The sequence below is a fragment of the Canis lupus genome, chromosome 16 (assembly GCF_011100685.1).
Source record: "Canis lupus familiaris isolate Mischka breed German Shepherd chromosome 16, alternate assembly UU_Cfam_GSD_1.0, whole genome shotgun sequence".
NCBI classification, from domain to species: Eukaryota; Metazoa; Chordata; class Mammalia; order Carnivora; family Canidae; genus Canis; species Canis lupus.
The window spans coordinates 16,397,120-16,416,735 of record NC_049237.1 but is presented as its reverse complement, the minus strand read 5'-3'; the positions used below and the strand labels follow the sequence as shown (position 1 = coordinate 16,416,735).

Below are 19,616 nucleotides of genomic sequence, written 5' to 3'. Positions count from 1 at the left end.
GCTTGTTTGAACCTGATTTTCCATAGGAAAACGTGGGGGTGAGAGAGCAGGTCTGGGTGCCATGAACAGTACCTCCAAGCGCCGCTGGAGGGGTTTCTGGCTGTGTGGCCCAGTGGCCACTAAGGGGCGATAGAGCCCCACGTCCTGAGCCGTGTGTCCCTGCAGGTTGGCCTGTGCCCAGAGACCAGAGGCCGACCCTCCGCCCTCCCTTCCTGCCTGGGTTTTCCAGCTCCGATTGTTCACCCTCAAACGTGCCCCGAAGAGGAGAAAGCTGATGTCACCGAGCAGACAGATTGAACTCACACCTGACCGGCCCCGCCAGGGCTTTTAAGGGGGGCCTTCTGCCACTGACTGCTTGTGTTCCCTCGTATGTAATGGGAACCTTCCAGACACAGAGGATACAGCAAGGGACAAGGGAGTTCTGCTCTCATGGGGAGTACATTCCAGGGAGGAGAGTGGATGAAACCCATGTATTGTGCGTGCAGAAATGTCAGCTGGTACCGAAAAAAAAAACAAAACGGGTAAAGGGGTGAGGGTTGGAGGGTGCTGCTCTGTGCCGGACTGAGGGATGTGGAAGCTCTGAGCGGGGTGGGAAGTGGGACGGAACCAGGGAGCTGGGCAGCCAAGGGGGGCGTGTGGGGCAGCTGTGCATAGCAGAGGCAGGAGCAGTGCAAATGTCCTGAGCAGGTGTGACTGCTGGTTGGCATGGCTAGAATTGAGTCGGGAGGGAGAGGGCGGCGAGGTCAGGGAGGTGAGGGGGCCTTGTGGGCCAGGGCAGGATCCCGGGACTTGGCTGAGTGAACTGGGAAGCTGTCAGTGTGTGTTACAGGGGAATGTCCTGTGCTCTGGAGCCGGGAGTCGGCCGCTGAGCGGGGAGCTTGGGGAGCAGCTGGGGGCCACCGGAATGGACCCGGACATCAGTTTAGGTGGCTTCCCGCCTCCTCTGAGGCCGCCACCTGCAGAAGGCCTTACCGGGCTATGCTTGCTGTGAGCAGTCTGCCAGGGCCCTGAAATATAACTGTTATTTTCAGCATCTGCGCCGTCTGTGTTCCCCTGCACTGTGCTGCTGTTACCTCCTGTCTTTGGGGAAAATCGTGTGTTTAATGTTTCACGTGCTCACGTCTTGCTTCCCCGTGCTCTGCAAGGTCCTCCCCAGGGCCACTTAGAGCCTTCACACGGCCTTGAGGCCTCCGACTGTTGCCCTCCCCGAGGAGAGCCTGGGGACCTGGCCTGCGGATGCACCTGGATGAGCAGGTGTGTCTGGAGGAGGGATGGAAAGCTGCCGTCACCTGCAGGGAAAGGGCTGGTCCTTATCACACAGTAACGGGGCAAAGTCATTTTGGGGGCCCCGGGGCTCCCTTCTCTGTCTTCTTCCTCTTGTGTGGGCTCCGGGCTCTGAGAGCTACAGTGCCTTTAACCTTTCCCTCCAGCCTTGGACTGAAATTGTCTTTGGGAAAGGTCTGACAAAGGTGTTCAAACTAAGATGTTCAGTATAGAAACTAAAGGTCACATATTTCGGGGTCAGTTGCCACCTGCAGCGTATAACTGAGAGGGAATTTCTAGCACCAAAACCATGCTTTTTAGGAAGCTGTTGTCTTCCCAGAACCCCACGATTGGGCAGTGGTGGCTCTTGGCGGCTAAGATAGGGTGGCATTTTGCCAGCGGTCCCCCCACCCCCTACTGAGCAAGAAATGGCACCTTGTCCTGTATGGGCAGCAGTTCACACCGAGTGACTACTACTGGCGGAAGCGTTATTGAAAATCATTGACCTGGACAGCCACCTACTGTGATTATATTGACGGCTACTCGAGGTCGTGACCATTGGATCTGTAGGACGGGCAAAGAGGAGAAGGTGGAGGACAGACCTTGGCACCCAGGGAATCTGCATCGAGGGAACTTTCAGCCTGGGGCATGAAGATGAGACCAGAAGCTTCACAGTGGGTTCAGAACGTCTTGGGCTGCGACCCCCAGGAAGGGAGACATCTCAGGCTGTCATCCAGCATGTGCGTACATGAGACTGAAAACCATTTCTCAAGGAACGATATTGCCCCAGAACAGTATTGACCCTGGCCCCTGCATTCTAGTTTCACTTCGATGCTTGCCTGTTCTAGAAGCATGCCTTCTCTGGCCCACACAGCTGGTTTGGTGGTGGGGCGGGGCCGGGGCTGCACTTTGGAAGATACCACCATAGATGGTCATGACCCGCAGGATGGGTGTTGAATGCCTGCGAAGCAAGGCTGGCTGGGAGCTTCTAGAGCACAATCATTTGGGTGGAAGGAAGCTCTGGGGATTTGCCAGGGATGTGCAATGCTGGACGTTCCAAGTTCCAGGTTCTAAGATCGGCTCACCACTGTGCCCAAGGTCGTGGGTACTTTGAACACCCAAAATCAATCAATTCTCTGTTCATACTTCAACTGAAACCCCAAAACCCCGCCACGGATGACTGTCGTCCTGGAGCAGGTTGGTTGCATCTGAGGGCTGTCAGGCCAGCTCCTTGTCCATGGGTCTGTATCAATGGATGCCAGGACAGCCTTTTGAAATTTGCACAGGCTTTCCAGAGAAGTTTGTTTAACTTGGAAAACTTCTGGTCCTTTCACACCATGTCTGTCTTGGATTATGGAGAGCTCCTCCTTTCTCTCCCAGCAACTCGAGTTTATTTTTCAAATAAAAGTTTGTTTTCCCGTGCAATGACAGAGGTTCTGTGCTGGGTACAGAGGAATGAACTTTAATTTAGAACCTTGAGTCTCTGATTCACACGCCAAGGGCTCCCTGGTGCCGGGAACCTCCCTGCCTCAGCTCGCCCGGCCAGCCCCAGGCAGCCCATCAGCCCATGAGTGCCACCAGCCTGTCGCGCCTACGCGAGGGGCCCACGGAGTGGCACGTGTCCCTCAGCCCTTGGGTCTGGAACTGGAGGCTGCTTTCTTCTCCTGTCCTCTTAAGGAATCTGTTCATGTGAAGTGCCAGTCGGGGTCCTACCGGTGCCAGCAAACTACCTGTGCATTCCCAACAGCCAGGACCTCGGGGCTCTATGGTTATAAACGCAAGGGTGTTGTTGAGAAGCCAGGCTAGAGTCAGGGAGGCAAACCAGAGATCAGTAAAAAAAGCCTGTGCCTTCCTGGGTAGAGGAGGCGGAGGGAGGAGGGCAGCATGAGGCAAGGGCGTGCAGACATGGCTGGTGGAACTGGGCCCCGGAGCTGAGGTCAGTCTGCCTGGCTGTCACATTGGGAACCAGAGGGGATGCAGCCACGGCCAGAGATGCTTCCCAAGGCCTCTCTCTCTCACCCCAGCTGGAAGCCAGCTCACAGGGGAGCCTGGGCCACACAGCTGCAGGGGCAGCGCCTTGTGTGCCCAGCAGATGGAGCGGGGGACCCGCCAGCAGTGCAGGTGAGTGCCTGGGTGCTGTGCTCTGCACCTGGGTGCAACTGGCTGATACGTCCAGGTGCAGTAACAAGAAGCCACAGAAGCTGTGGCACCTCCGTTGAAAGGAGTTAGCTCTAGGGTGTCCTGAGTATGTGGTCCAGCCCCCGCCTCCACGTAAGCAGATTCTCGTGTTTGCCAATGGTCTCAGGGCATCATTTGCAGGCCTGGTTTTGAACCTCGCTCTCAGAGCAGGTCCCAGGACCTGTGTGGCAGGTGCCCATGCTGCAGCAGTGAGAGGCCTGGGGTGGGGTGGGGGCTCAGCCAGCAATCTGCAACCTTTCCAAGATGCTGAAGGCACATGGCGAGCAGGGAAACTTGCCCCATGATGCGCCTTAAGGGACCCTAAAACTCTCCCTTCCCAGCCCTAGGATGGGCAGACACGGGCTTCTTTGCACCCTAACCCCAGCCAGATGTTGCTCACTTTAACCACATGCTCCCAATTCCAGCTGCCAGAGTGGATGGAATCCCTGCTTCTGGCCTCTGGGCCCTGACTTTATTTTCTTTCACTCATTTTCTCCTCGTACACATTAGCTCGTCTTTTGAACTCATCATTGATGTGGCCCTCTTCCTTCCCGTGATGGACACAAGGACGTGCCCAGAGGCTGAGCAGGACACGGCTGGGGCCCCTCCACAGGGTTAGGCAGGGTTGTGGTTGGGTGGAGGCTGGAAAGGCTGTTCCTGACACAGGTGGAGATACCAAGGACTGTCACTCCACTGCTCTGGGAACCCACTCCCGCCAGGGTCCTGACAGCCCTGGAGCAGCCTCTTGGCATATGTGGGTGATAGAATGTAAACTCAGCCATTAAATGGAGTGGTGCAAATGGGGGGTGAGTACTGGGCAGGGTCTTGAGGGGCCTCGGACCCTGTGAGGGGCCATCTGGCTGCCAGGGAGGCTGTGGAAGGAGAGAGTCTTTTCAAATCAGGGCCAGCACATGTTTCCTGGACAAGGCCTGATGGGAAATATTTTAGGCTTTGTGGGCCGCCTGGTGTCTCTTGAAGATACGCAGCCGTAGACATAATGTGAACTGCATTCCGATAAATCTTTATTTATAAAAGCAGATGGCCAGCGGGATTGTGTTCCCCTGTTTTAAATCATAAATCTTATCATCCTTTTCAACTCCCCTACCCTCATTCCTCCCCCACCACACTCAAGTGGAAATCTGAAGTCTCACCACATCCCACACACCCTGGCCCTTGGCTGCCTGCCTGCCTGGCCCCTGACATTCCCCATCCAGGGATGCACACCATTCCCTTCAGGAATGAGGGATTCAGACCCCAAGCTGCTGGCTGTGCCCACGACAGGGAACCCCCTGACACAGGGTCATGCCCCCTCCTGAGATGGCCTGCACATGAGTGTGAAGGACTGGCCCCCTCGCCCCACTCAGGACAACTCTAGGGTATCATCTCTGCTCTGGAACTCTCTGCAGGGGCCTTGCCGGGTCTGCATTGCCCCTCACTTAGGTCTGTGGCCCAACCTTGCCTCCTTCCTTTCCTTGTCGTGGGCGTTGATCCTGAAATACACTTCCTACACGCCAGGCTCCATTTCTACTACCTCCTGCAGCACCTCTTCTTCCAGGCAGGCGCAGGGGTCGGCCTGCGCTTCAGCTCTCTGTCCTGGGTCCCTGCTATCAGAGAGGCCGTTTGAGTGAATGAAGGGGGGGGGGGGAGCAATGAACAAATGAATGGACCAGCCAGGCCTGAAGAATCAGTAGGCCCTGATTAGGGGCCGTGAGATGGGAGAAGGCAGTGGGGCCGGGGGGCTCTGAGCCAGAGCTGGGGTCCCCCCCCCTGGTAAGTAAGACTTTCCCTGAGTTGCCCATGCTCCAGAGTGCTGTGCCCCGTCCTCTGACCTCCCCTGAGCTGCCCTGGCTCAGCCAAAGCCGGGCCAGGGCCCTGGGCTCACCCGCTGCTGCTGGAGCCTTCTGGATCAGGGCAGCTGGTGAGACTGAATCCTGGGGCCTGAGCCGACTTCAGAAAAACGTGACTCATCTCGCCTACCCGCAAAGAAAGGAAAAGTATGTGTGGCATCCAAGTTTCCTGAAAAGTTCAGCCAACACATCGCAGAGCTATGTGGCCTGGCACCCAGCGTGGGTCCCCTGGGAGAGCGCCCTCTGCTGGCTACCACGCAGGTGTCCCTGAAAGGTATCCTGGGCGCCAGCCGCCCAGCCGCTGGGTTGTTATTCTAAGGGGCCGTGTTGCTGTTTGGGAGAAGCCAAGGGAAATTTTCCAGTAGAATCTCCGTTCCCCCAGAGAACTGGTAGAGCTCTCCAGCGCTTTAAAAGCCTGCCTGGGTGATTGTGGGGCAAAGTGAAAGGAGATGCTAATGAACCTTGCATTCTTGCCCTGCTGCTTTATTTCTTAATTCCTTTTTAAAAATAACATTTTATTTGGCAATTTCACACACACAGAAAAAATTGCAAAAATAGTACGGAGAATTCTCATATACCCTCCAGCCTGATTCCCCACTGTGAACATTTTCACACAATGGCTTATATCTCCCCCATCCCCAATACATAAATATTTATGTGTGTTTATCTAAAATCTGAACTGTCAAAAATGAGTTGCAGGGCATAATGTCCCTGTACCCCTAAATGCTTCAGTGTATATTTTATAAAAACAGGCACATACTCCAAAGTAGAGTTTAATTATCAAAATCAAGAAATAGGGGCACCTGGCTGGCTCAGCGGTTGAGCATCTGCCTTTGGCTCAGGGCATGATCCCAGGGTCCTGGGATCGAGTCCCGCATCGGGCTCCCTGAAGGAAACCTGCTTCTCCTCTGCCTGTGTCTCTGCTTCTCTCTCTGTGTCTCTCATAAATAAATAAATAAATAAATAATAAATAAAATCGTTTTTTTTAAAAATCAGGAAATTGACATTAATCTGATCGTATTCACTGAACTACAGGCTTCATTCACTGTTCACGAGTTATCTCCATAGCATCATGTTTTGAAAGAGGAAGCCCCCAGTCGGGCACTGCATGTGATTCTCCTTTCTCCCAAGACTGTCAATCTGGAGCTACCTCAGTCTTGTCTCTCATGATCCCAACATTTTCCAAGACCACAGGCCAGTTACTGGGCAGACTCTGCTTCATTCAGGGTTTGTCTGATGCATCCTTACAGTTAGATTTGGGTTTGCTGGTTGGGCAGCAGTGCCACAGGCCTGATGTCCTGTCCTCGTGTCACAAGGGGAAGCACATGATGTCGCTCTGACCCACTACTAGTGATGCAGACCCATCCCCTGGTTAAGGGAAGTAGCTACCATGGTGAGGTCCTAACAAAATTGCTGTTTTTCCCTTCATAAGCAATAAATATTTCATGGGGAGCTGCTTTGGAATTACATAAAAATCTTTCTCATCAAACTTTCATTTGTGAGTTTTAGCATCAATTGATTAGTTTTGCCTGAGTTATTGCTATATATATATTGATTAATTGGGATTCTACTAAGGAAGGAAATTTCCTTTCCTACATATGTATGTATGTAGGTATGTCCTTTTATTCAGTGGTTTGGTTTGTCATGATCATTATCTTGTTCTTGCTGGCAGGAGCCCCTTGGGCTGGTCCCTGTTTCCTGTGACTGTCATGTTAGGAGCACTGCCTTACTTTCTGGTAAAACAAAGTCTTCCGGCCTCATCTTGTCCTTTCCCTGCCCTGACCTGGAATCTCCAAAGAGCCCTTGCTACTTTTAGTGGCCAATATAATTTAGAAATAGGATCTAGGTGCTAAATGTACTCACAGCTGCTGGGGCAACACTGCTTCTAGGTCCTCTCAGCAGACACACTGAAATAGGCTTGCATCTAGGAGAGTAGCTGGATACAACAAAGAACGTATGTCCACAGGGTAGACTGCTATGTGGCCTTAAAAAAACATAGAGATGATATCTTTGAGCCAATATGGCAACAGACATGAATAGATGACTCTCAAGAAACATGGAAATGGCTCTTGGACTGTAGGTAAAAACACTTAAGCGTCAATAGAAAGCCTTTCCCTAAATCCGGATGGTAGGGGAATTCATGTATATTTTCCTCTATCATCTGCATGGTCTAATTTAGCTCTTTCTTTAAAGATTTTATTTATTCATTCATGAGAGACACTGGAAGAGAGGCAGAGACACAGGCAGAGGGAGGAGAAGCAGGCTTCATGCAAGGAGCCTGATGTGGGACTTGATCCCAGGAATCCAGAATCACGCCCAGAGGTAAAGGCAGACTACTCAACTGCTGAGCCACCCAGGCGTCCCTAATTTAACTCTTTTTTTGTGTGTGGTAAAATACAACCTATCATTTACCATCTTAACTAGTTTATTTAATTTTATTTTGTAGGGGATGGGCAGAGGGAGACAGAGAATCCTAAGCAGATTCCCCACTGAGTGCAGAGCCTGATGTGGGGCTCGATCTCATGACTCTGAGATTGTGACCTGAGCCCAAACCAAGAGTCAGATGCTCAACCGACTGAGCCATCCAGGCGCCCCATCTTAACCATTTTAAAGTGTATAGTTCAGAGGCATTAAGTATGTTCACATGGCTGTGCATCCTTCACCACCATCTACTTTCAGAACTTTTTCATCGCCCCAAATGGAAACCTTACACCCACTACTCCCAGTTCCCCTTCCTCCTCATTCCTGGCAACACAGATCTATTTCCTGCCTCTTTTGATTTACCTCTTCTGGACACTTCATATAATAGAATCATACAAAATATAACCTTTCATGTCTGGCTGCTTTTACTCAGCGTGCCGTTTTGAAGATGTATCCACGTTGTAGTCGTAGCAGGTGCCAGGGTTCCGTTCTTTTTTATGCAAGAATACTAGCCCATTGTACAGACAGGCCACATGTTGTTTATCCGTCCATCTGTTGATGGACGTTTGGGTTGTGTCCACCTTTTGGCTACTGTGAATAATGCTGCTGTGAACCTCGATATTCACATCTCTGAACACTTGTTTTCAGCTCTTTGGGGTGGATAGCTAGGCGTGGACTTTCTGGGTCCTGTGGCAACTCTGTGTTGAACTTGATGGGGAATGTCCACGCTGTCTTCCATAGCAGCTGTGGCATCGTGCATCCCCCCCAACAACACCTGAGGCTTCCTGTCACTCCACCTCCCCACCACCTGCAACTTCCCACTTGTTGCTGTTGCCCTCCTGGTGGATGCAAGGTGCTATCTGAGTGTGGTTTTGACCCGGCCTTTCCTTGGGACATCGGGCGTTTTCCCATGCACTTAGGGCCCCTTGTATGTCTTCTCTGGGCAAATGTCTATTCATTTTTCCATTGGATTGTCTTTTTGTTGCTGAATTATAGATGTTCCTTCTACATTCAGTTGCCAGACACTTAGCAAATGTGTGCTTTGTGGATTTCTTCTCCTTTTCTGTGGGCTGTTTTTTCTTCCTCTCTATCGTGTCCTTTGCTGTACAAAAACTTGTACTTTCGAGACACTTGGGTGGCTCAGTAGTTGAGTGTCCGCCTTTGGTTCAGGTCACGATCCCAGAGTCCTGAGATCAAGTCCTATATCAAGCTTGCTACTGTCTCTGCCTGTGTCTCTGCCTCTCTCTGTGTCTCCAATAAATAAATAAAATGTTTTATTTTTTTTAAGATTTTATTTATTTATTCATAGACATAGAGAGAGGCAGAGACACAGGCAGAGGGAGAAGCAGGCTCCATGCAGGGAGCCCGATATGGGACTCGATCCCGGGTCTCCAGGATCACATCCCAGGCTGCAGGCGGCACCAAACCGCTGCGCCACTGGGGCTACCCCCAATAAATAAAATGTTTAAAAAAAAAACTTACATTTTCAATGACAGCAAGATGTTGATGACCAAAAATACTTGAATGTATTGCTCCTTAGTACTTGGCCCGTCTGGGCGCTTCGACTTGTTGAAACGAAGGGGTGGGGTTGCCGGTGACCACAGCCCATTGAGTATGGAGACTCCGGGACAGGCTGATGGAGGAGAGGCCTGCCTCATTGTCACCACATCGTGACAGGCTGGCTCGGGGTCTGATTGCTCCCCTAAAGCCTCCAGGGAGGGAAGAGGAAGACAACCGATTCTCTGGAGCATTGTTTCTGAGTCTTACCCTCCAAACGTCAAGGAGTCCCTTGACTGCAGTGGGTCCAGTTTCTTTCCAGCCTTTCCCCTGGGTGGGGACATGTGAGGGGCACGCTGCCCTGGCTCTTGTGGCTCCTAGGTTTCAGGAGGAGAACCCCCACCGTCCTCCTCACCCTCTGATCCAGCAGGAACCCTTCCTCCACCAGCCCCACGTCATCGCCTGAAGGGGAGGAAGCTACATTCTCAAACATTTTTTTTCATTTGTTTCTATCAAAGTTCGATTTGCCAACATATAGTATAACACCCAGTTCTCATCCCATCAAGTGCCCTCCTCAGTGCCTGTCACTCAGTTACCCCAACCCCCCCACCACCCACCTCCCCTTTGCACATTCTCCTTATTGGGGAAAGATGGGGGTAATGTTCCTGGCTAATCTTCCACCTCTGGGCCAGAGATAAGAGATAACAGCCAGATGGCATGCATGCCAGGAGGTGCTCTTTCTTCATGCTGCTGCTTACAGAAGGGTTGCCCAACATTTTTCTTTTCTTTTTTTTTTTTTTTTAGCTTTTTGTGGAAGCAATGTACTGAGAATGCACCTTGCTGATTTTCCTTGCTGTAGATACTGATCCCCAATTATGAAATTTTTTTTGTTCATGTTTTATTCTCTTTACATTTTCGTTTCAGTAAAGCAGCTCAGTCACATGATTGAAAAAAAGACCAAACAGTTCAGTGATGGATACTGAAAGGCAGTTAGTCCCCTGCCTGCTGTACCCAAACCTGAAAGGAATCTTTCAAAATTATGTACACATTCAACTATTTTGTGGCTTATCACTGTCACAGCTTGTATGTTGTCTAATTACGATGGATGACGAATACTCAGCAAAGTCCCTGTCTGCCTTCCTTTTTAAAATTAATCAGCCTTTTCTTTTTATCACCCTCCACCCCAAGTACCCTTCTTAAACATTGGTTACTAATCTCCCCCTTGCAATTTTAGTAGAAGAGATGTAGCATATACTACGTATATACTATGTGTCTACCTGCACTTTATATGTGAAAAGAGTACGTGCACCTTTCCAAGAGCCATTTTCACTTCCTTAGGGGCAGTATCACCTCCTTTAGAGTAATGGAAAGGAAGTCGAGGTGAGACGGTGACGACGGTCACATCCGACCAGTTTGGGGTAAGGTCAATCTGTGTCAGCAGGCAGTCTGAATACTATTTTGATATCTTGGCAATATCAAGAAGTGAACCAGCCTAGGGACGTTATCCAGCCTACGTGCTGGATATTTGAAACTTAAACCATTAAGCACCCAACAGGCATCTTTTTAAGTGTTAGATGCACTATACACTTTGCCATTTCCTCATTCAAAAGATATGAAACATAACATCACTCTTTACAGATGATTTAGGGCCCTGACCGGGTTGCCCCGTGATGTGCCCCGGCAAACCCAGGCAGCCAGCACTGAGATGCAGGGACCCCGTTATGTACTGTGAAGGCTTCTGCCCTCTGATCCTCCCTGTCTCCTTACTTGTGCCAGCTGCATGCTCTGCAGCCGTGTTCTTGCCTGAATAGCAGCCCCCATTGCAACATGGTGCTAAGAACCAATATTCTTTGTGCGTGTGGTTAAAAAGAGTAAATCATTAGTAGCAAAGTCCCTTGGTTCCTCACTGAAGAAATAAAATGCTTGGGCTTTGAGTGTTTGGGCTGATGAGTGGGGTTTTGTCCAATTACTCGTGAGTCCTGGGTGGAGATTGGGAGCAGGACCAGCACACGGGCTGCTCCTAGCAGCTCCCTACCCCGACGCTGAGTCCAGGCAGCCAGCCCTGGGTCTGGCCCAAGGAGGTGCCTTTCAGTAACTGAGGCTTTGCTGTGGTTTTCCCCATGGATGTCTTTGAGGCCCTCGGAGTCTGAGCCAGCAAGGCTCTTTCCGGGCTGCTTGAAGGTTGAGACAATGCTCTCTGTCTGTACAATGCTCTGTGGCTTTCAAGATACGTTTACAATTTTATCTCATTTGATCCCCTCAGAACTTCCAGGGAATGGGCTCAGGTGGTGCTATGATCTCTTTTATGAGAGGAAAATGGAAGAATAAACTAAATGGCTCAAAATCGCATCCTGATAAGTGAAGCCAATGTGGCTTTCAGGTGCTATGTTGGACCTGAGAATTTAAAACCTTCCTGTTTATCGTCCTGTTTCATGGTATATGTCGCTGTTCAGAAGAAACAGATTAAAGGCAAACTTCAGCTCAGGTCTCATTTTAAACCAGTGGCTTCTAGATGTTGGAAGGAGAAAAGCAGCTACGGCCTCCACGAGGAGCCCCGGATTCTGGAAACAGAAACCGTGCTTGGCTGCCTGGGAGGTGAAGACTTAGGTGGCCACACTCTGGGGGAGTTGATGAGGTCTTGACCCCTGCCAAGGATTCTGCACATTCCTTTATCACTCAGGCCCTTCCAGGACATAACTCAGGGAGAGAACTAAATGGAAGATCCAGATGCTCGGCCTCTAGAATCTTTGGAATCTAGTTTGTGAAAGGCACCGCTCTACAGCTCCAGAGCCCAAGGTTCACCCTGGACCCTCTGAATGCTGGAGTTGGGAACAGCTCTGGTCTCTGCCACCCGCAGAGCTCTTGGCCTGGCAGAGAGACCCCCAGGGACTACAAGGGCCATGATGACCCCCCACACACACACACTGGGGGGCCCCATAGGATACATGATGCCCCTGGGAGATTTTATTTTATTTATTTTATTTTTTAAAGATTTTATTTATTTATTCATGAGAGACACAGAGAGAGAGGCAGAGACACAGGCAGAGGGAGAAGCAGGCTCCATGCAGGGAGCCTGATGTGGGACCCGATCCCGGGTCTCCAGGATCACGCCCTGGGCTGAAGGCAGCGCTAAACCACTGAGCCACCCGGGCTGCCCAACCCCCTGGAAGATTTTAAGACCATCTAGGGATTCATACTTCTAGGTGCTACACTTGAGCATGCTAAAAATAGTTATTGCCATCGTTTCTCACTTTTCCTGAGCACTTCTGTATTTTTAAAGATGATACCCCTATTGTCATGGGGCTTAGATGTCATTGGTGTGTGTTGAACTATTTACGCCGAGGTGGTTTGGTTTGTCTTTGCCAAAAAAATCACCCTCTTGTCACTCAAACTGGAGTCTCAAAACTCCAGCTCGTGGGGCAGCTGTGAGTGAGCTGTGCGCGTGCTGGAGTGACTCGCAAGTGTGGGCACAGGTGCCTGAGGCAGGGTGGGGGTGTGTCACTCTTCAGAGCCTCAGCTGCATAAACAGCTCAGGGAAGGGACACGGAAGCCCCATGAGGTGACACGGCAGTCTCACTCACAGTCAAGTGCCATGGTGACCTTTAGAACTTTCCATGAAATATGACACAGTATTTTGCAACCAGCAGGAGAGCATGAGCAACTATGTGCTAACGCGTGTGGCTGCCCCCGCTCCGAGGGGCCCACTGCCCTCTTACATAATGGGATTCTGTTTGGCTCATAGACTTTCAGGGATCTGGGTGCTTTTCAGGTACTATCACATGGTCCTCAAAGGTCTCTGAGTGAATTTTCAGTTGAAGTGTCTTTATTTACTCTTCGCGCATTCCCACAGAGAAGAGGCGACCCCAGATCCCACAGGCCCAGGACGGGGGAACTGGACCCTGTGTCTGATGCCAGCCCTAACCCTGGCCTTCCGTGGGATCCTGGGCAAATCATTTTACTTCTCTGAGCCTCTCTTATTTCTTCAATTGAACAGCAAGGGTTGGCCTCCTACCTCCCCACGTGGCACTTTGGGAAAAGTCTTTATACTCTGTTCAAGTGGAAGGTGTCCTTGACCCCGGGTGTGAGGGCATGTTTGAGGGGTGCGTCTGGGCCATGAGAACCCATCCTGAGGGCACCAAGAGCCTTTAGTGAGCATGGTCTGCAGAGCCTAGGTGGTTCTCTCTCATCCTGGCTGCTTGTGACTATTTTGGTCAGTTCACAGCTGCACATAACACAGTACCCAAGTCACTTCAATGATAAAGTTTTGGGCCTTAAAAATTTTTTTTAATATAACTAGAAATCCCCAGGAAGAGTGGGCATCAGAGTGGATTGCTCCTGTGAATATTCCCTGGACTGCCCAACCTGAGCTCCTGAAGGAGATGGATGGGATTGTCCCAATGACCTGCGTGACCCCATGGGGACCCCCTCACCAGTCAGGGCCCTCTGCTGCTGCGCACAGTTGTGTGTACAGGGATGGGATGACAAGGGGAGCTTGGCATCACCCATGCTGTCTACTGCAGAGAGGGGACACGTCCTGGTTGGGGCCACAACCAGAAGCCTGGAAACGGGACCAAGTTATTGGGGCCATGGAGGTCTTATATCTTTGCAGTCACGCCCAGGCTATGGGAACAAGGCCTCCTAGATCACCTGCATCTTGGTGATCACCAGGGTCGCCAGGAGGTGTCACACATCAGAAGTTCATGCACTTGCTAATGCTCGTAGTGTGGAGGGGCAGCAGGCTGCACAGGGAGTTTTCTGGCCCCTGGCCCGTCCTGCTGGCCTGTCTGCCCTCCCTTTGATGTCCCTTCTCCATCTCTCCTATCTCCAGCAGTGCCACTCGTTAGACAGTCCCCTCCACACTCTTGCTGCTGAATGGTTTGCACCACCATTCACCTATGCACAGAGTCCCCTCTGGTAAAATGCACACATGAAGGTAAGGGCACCTGTCCCCCATTGTCACCCTGTGGCCCTGCCCTCTACCTTGCTCACCCTAAGGATGCTGCCTTCGGGGGAGTGCAGACCTTTGGTTGGCCAAGGGCAGGGGATCCATCACAACCGCTTCCCTTGGTTCCAGGGCCTTCTGTCAAGATCACCCCGGGTCAGGCTATGCTGCCCCCATGCTGACTGAGGAGCCCAGACAACAGCCTGCTTGTCTTCCCTGGCCTGCCTCCTGACTCATGAGCCACCTCTAAGAACTCACCCACCTAGTGCTGATTCTGGTTCTCCTAGCAGGTGAGGCTCCCACTACCAGGGAGTCGCAAGAAAAGAAAACACAAACACACAAAATAATGAAGCCAGCACACAGTATGCCATGTCTGCAGGAAGTACTACTCTTCAGGGCTGTTTTATTTTTCTGGTTGTCAGGTGTAGGTTCATAGTTGAAAAACTACAGTTCCAACAACAAAAAACAAACAATGCAACTTGAATTACCCATAATTCCACCCCCCCCAACCTTGTAGAACCTCCGAGTGCTGATCAGGGAGGCCGTGTTCCCTCAGCCTGGGGCAAGTGCTAGGACAGAAGCCATCTCTTGCCCCAGTCACCTGGTCCTATTCCAGCCCCAACGAGTGACTTGTAAAGTATGATCTAGAAAGACCCAGAACCTTTAAAAATACATTTTAAAAGAAGTTCCAGGGACCCCTAGGTGGTTCAGTTGGTTAAGTTGTCTGCCTTAAGCTCAGGTCATGATCTCAGGGTCCTGGGATCAAGCCTACTTCTCCCTCTGCCTCTGGCCCTCTATCTTACTCTCCGCTTGTGCTCTCATGTTCTTTCTCATTCTCTAATACATAATTTTTAAAAAAAAAAAAAAAAAAAAGGTTGTTCCATCTTGGTAGCCACTAGTTCCTTTTCTTCCAGCCCTTCCCTTAAAAAAAAAAAGTTCCAAGTATGGAAAGCATTCCATCAGAACATATTCCTGCTGGCTGAATCAGAGCTATGTAAAGCGGTGTCGCTCCCGTTTGTTCGAGACCATCAGCTGGTGGAAACGGTGAAGAAGGGAGTGAATGATCATCTCTCCTGGCCCCTCAGTCAATGTGTTGGAGGCAGGGTCCTTGGTGACTGAACCTCAGTGTGACCAGGTCCCCTCTGCCAGCACATCAGCATTCATCTCTCTGTGGCATAAGAAGCATCCTCTCCAGTTGAAGATGTTGTAGGCACGTGTGAGTCAAACAGGAGGACCCTAGGGGTGAGCGAGCTGATTGTTAAATTATCAGGAATCTTGCAAGACTGTCTGAGCCCCGCTGGTGCCTTGAAATAGGTCATTGTTGAGCGTCTACACCACGGAGTGTGGCCGACCACAAACCTGTCCTCCCCGCCTCCCAAAGATCTGCCCGCTTAGCATTTTCCAGAACACCACTGCCTGTATGTTTCTGAACTCAGGTGTCGCCAGCAGCCTTTTCCTCTGCTCTTGGGTAAAACCGACCCTGGGAAGAACATTTCGAGTGAGGTCAAAAGTCCATGTTGGTGTAGGTGGGGGGTCTCTTTGGGGATTGTGTCTGTCAAGCTGAAAGCTGCCCTTAACCTTCCATCTCAAGCTTTCCAGGATCTGTCCTGCAGGACAGGGAACTGTATGAGCCAAAAACTTTTTGCTGAATTAGACCAAGTCCACTATTTCTTTCCAGAATATTCCGTTACCATCTCAGTAACAAAATAGTGGCCTTGGATGATCTGGGTGATACACTTACCTTCTCTCCGCTTTATGCTCCTCTACAAAGCACCAGATGCTCCTGTTGAGTGAATTCAGACAGTGTAGGGCCCTGAGCTGAGCACAGCAGTGAGTCCTGGCCACGCAGCACTGAGGAAACAGCAGGCTTCCTGCTCCTCTGCCCCGCAACCTGCATGCATCTATGGGGTTGGTGAGCAGGTTGGCCTTGTCTTTCCAGAGCACAGCAAGCTTCTCTGTCAAGTCAGGTGTCATAGACTCTCCACCTGCAGGGCTGGTCCGTATCTCAGGCTGGACTTTCAAACATGGTCCATCTTTCTTTCTCCTCTAAGCCCACCAGCCTGAAGATCAAAAAGTGCCAGTGAGAATAGAGCAGCTTTCCAAAGCACCCCAGTCAGTCCCCAGGGGTCTTCTGCGTCCCGTAACATTCAGCCTAGGGCAATGCCCAGTCTCTTGCTATGCTGGTGGTGAATTTTCCTTGGAATCATATAACAAGGATTCAAGTCTGTGTTCTCCCAACTGTTAGCTGTGTGATCCTGGTCAAGCTACCTCTCTGGCTCACTTTTTTTTTTTTTTTTTAAATATTTTATTTATTTGAGAGTGAGAGAGAGAGAGCATGAGCAGGGGAGGAGGCAGAGGAAGAGCGAGAAGCAGGCTCCCCGCTGAGGAGGGAGACTGATGTGGGGCTTGATCCCAGGACCCTGAGATCATGACCTGAGCTGAAGGCAGATGCTTAACCCATTGAGCCACCCAGGCACCCCTGTTGTTCATCTTTAAATAAAATGGTATTAATGCCTGCCTCACAGGGTGTTGGGAAGATTGCAGTTAGATAACTGTGAGGTGACCAGCACTCCAACTGGCTTATGGTAGGCACTCAACAAACAGGATTATTATTTTAGTAATTAAAATATAGTTCTTAGAGGACAAGAAAGTCTTTGAATTATTTGTAGCACTAATCTCCTCCATCAGTAACTGTCCTGTACATTTGGTGGAGGTTTAATAACTATTTGATGAGTGAGTGACCAGGAAACAAAGCACAGAACCATCAGGCGCGCCAAAGTCATTGTTTATTTTCCATACGAATTTACACTCCTATTTAGTCACTAAGCTTTGAAATGTTCTCTCTCACTCCATTCTTTATCATATAGTACAAGAATATTATATTGGCTTAGACAAAAACTTTTCATCTTCCTTCTAATCAAGTATGACTCTTTGTTACTGGAACACGTGTTCAGTAGCCTTTTCCTAAAGAAGTTCTGCTTTGCTTTTATTTTTTTAGGTGGATTTTTATTTATTTATTTTTTCTTTTTAAGAAGTCTCTATGCCCAATGTGGGGCTCAAACTCATGACCCTGAGATCAAGAGTCACATGTTCTACCAACTGAGTCGTCAGGTGCTCCTGGTTTATTTTGTTTTATTTTTTTAAACATTTTATTTATTCATGAGAGACACAAAGAGAGGCAGACATAGGCAGAGGGAGAAGCAGGATCCCTCTAGGGAGGGCCCTGGGATCCCACCCTGAGCCAAAGGCAAACACTCAACCACCGAGCCACCTAGGCGTCCCTGTTTTTATTTTTACTTATTTTTTTAAAGATTTTATTTATCTATTCACAAGAGACAGAGAGAGGCAGAGACACGGGCAGAGGGAGAAGCAGGCTCCATGCAAGGAGCCTGATGTGGGACTCGATGCCGGGTCTCCAGGATCAGGCCCTGGGCTGAAGGCGGTGCTAAACCGCTGAGCCACCCGGGCTGCCCTTGTTTTATTTTTATTTTTATTATTATTATTTTTTTTATTTAAAAAAAATTTTTTTTTTAATTTTTTAAATTTATTTATGATAGTCACAGAGAGAGAGAGAGGCAGAGACACAGGCAGAGGGAGAAGCAGACTCCATGCACTGGGAGCCTGACGTGGGACTCGATCCCGGGTCTCCAGGATCCCGCCCCGGGCCAAAGGCAGGCGCTAAACCACTGCACCACCCAGGGATCCCCTGTTTTATTTTTAAATCAGGAGAACATTTCACCTTCTGTTAGGAGCTGAATTGATAATACATTTTAAAAAAAAGAAAAAGAAAGAAAAGAAGAAAAGAGAAGAAAAGAAAGAAAAATCTCAGTGGTGGGAAAAGTCTACCTATGCTGTTTTTTTCAGAGTTTAATCTCAGTAAGTATGGGCTACTATTTTTTTTTAAGATTTTATTTATTTATTCTTGAGAGACAGAGAGAGAGAGAGGCAGAGAAGAGACACAGGCAGAGGGGGAGAAGCAGGCTCCATGCAGGGAGCCCAATGTGGGACTCGATCCCAGGTCTCTAGGATCACGTCCTGGGCCGAAGGCAGGCATTAAACTGCCAAGCCACCTGGGCTGGGCTACCATTTTTAACAAGAGATGATCCACTTGTACACTGGGGGACCCAACTAGAGGTGGGTCTTGCAGCTTGTTCTAGGGGCTGTGCTGACCTGGCCTCTTTCCTTTCCTCAGGACCCTCCAACCCTCAAGGCCAACTCAAGCTCTCCCTTCCAAGAGTGGGGGGCACACAATTGCCCCTCCATCCATGTGTGTTGATGGCACTCATGGTCTATACTGGCCACTTGGGATTGATCACATTCTGCCTTTTTTATGCAGTTACTATTGCTTTACAGTTTATCCTTGTTATTTGCAAATTCCTTGAAGGCAAAACTATTTTGTTTGTTCATTCATGCATGCTTGCTACAAATATTTGATCACTGTTTCTGTCCATCAGTCCCAGCAGGAAAGAAAAGGCACACCGAACAGACATTAGAAGTTCAGACTTCTGGACTAGATGAAATCCTAATGTGATCAAATCTTATCTTGATACACAGAAGTAGAAATTGAGGCCCAGAAATGAGAAGTAACTTTTTGAGATCAGAAAGCTAGTCAATAGCACATCCTGTAACTTCCCTTTAATCTAGTGAAGATATCAGAAAAAAAATTTTTTTTTAATTTAAAAATTGGCTCAGGTTGTGATCCCGGGGTCCTGGGATTGAGTCCCACATCGGGCTCCCTGCAGGGAGCCTGCTTCTCCCTCTGCCTGTGTCTCTCATGAATAAATAATTAAATCTTAAAAATAATAAAAATAAAAATTATTTTTCTGTATTGTATTTTTAAAGTTTGGTTTATTAGTTGCAAAACACGTATGGGTTTTTTGTTGTGTTTTATTAGATCAGGGTTTGGCTTAGAAGTGAAGATTAGAATTCTAGCCCTGGTTCTGCCGTTAGCTACAGAACCTTGGTTAAGTCCCAGCCCCTTCCTGAGCCTCAACTTCCCCATCTGTAATGGAAGAAGGCTGGATTAGATCCTTTCTAAAATCTCTGTCTAAAAGCGCTGTCATTCTAGGGGTCCTGAGTGGCTCAATCAGGTTAAATATCTGACTCCTGATCTCAGCTCAGGTCTTGGGCTCAGGGTGGTGAGTTCCAGCTCCATGTGGGGCTCCCTGGGAGTGTGGTGTCTACTAAATAAATAAATAAATGCAAGCTCTGTCATTCTACAATTCTTAACAAGCCCAGGGCTCAAAGTGTGCATTTGCTGAAGAAACCTTCCGGGGAATTCCAGGGGTCCCTGTAGCCCCACCTCACAGGTGATCTCGCATCTCTCATCGCGAAGGAGCACGAGCTGAAATAATAGGTTCCGTGATTTCCAGCCTGGGGACCCGTGGCTCCTCTACCAAGAAGCAGCTGGAGCCTCCTGACCCCGTGGAACCCTGGAACACATGAATCAAAATAGTTGTGTGATGTCA

General features: G+C 49.6%; 1 protein-coding gene and 1 long non-coding RNA gene across 3 annotated transcripts in view; one reads left to right on the top strand and one right to left on the bottom strand.

Annotated features, from left to right (window-relative positions):
* PRKAG2 (protein kinase AMP-activated non-catalytic subunit gamma 2) overlaps positions 1 to 19,616 on the top strand; it is a 265,492-nt gene that overhangs the window by 96,280 nt on the left and 149,596 nt on the right. The gene's annotated exons all lie outside the window — the stretch shown is intronic.
* LOC102153032 lies at positions 14,516 to 19,580 on the bottom strand. The gene is made up of 3 exons (XR_005371343.1): positions 19,451 to 19,580; positions 15,890 to 16,208; positions 14,516 to 15,384 (listed from the first exon to the last, which is right to left on the bottom strand). It is a non-coding gene; the product is annotated as an uncharacterized LOC102153032 (long non-coding RNA).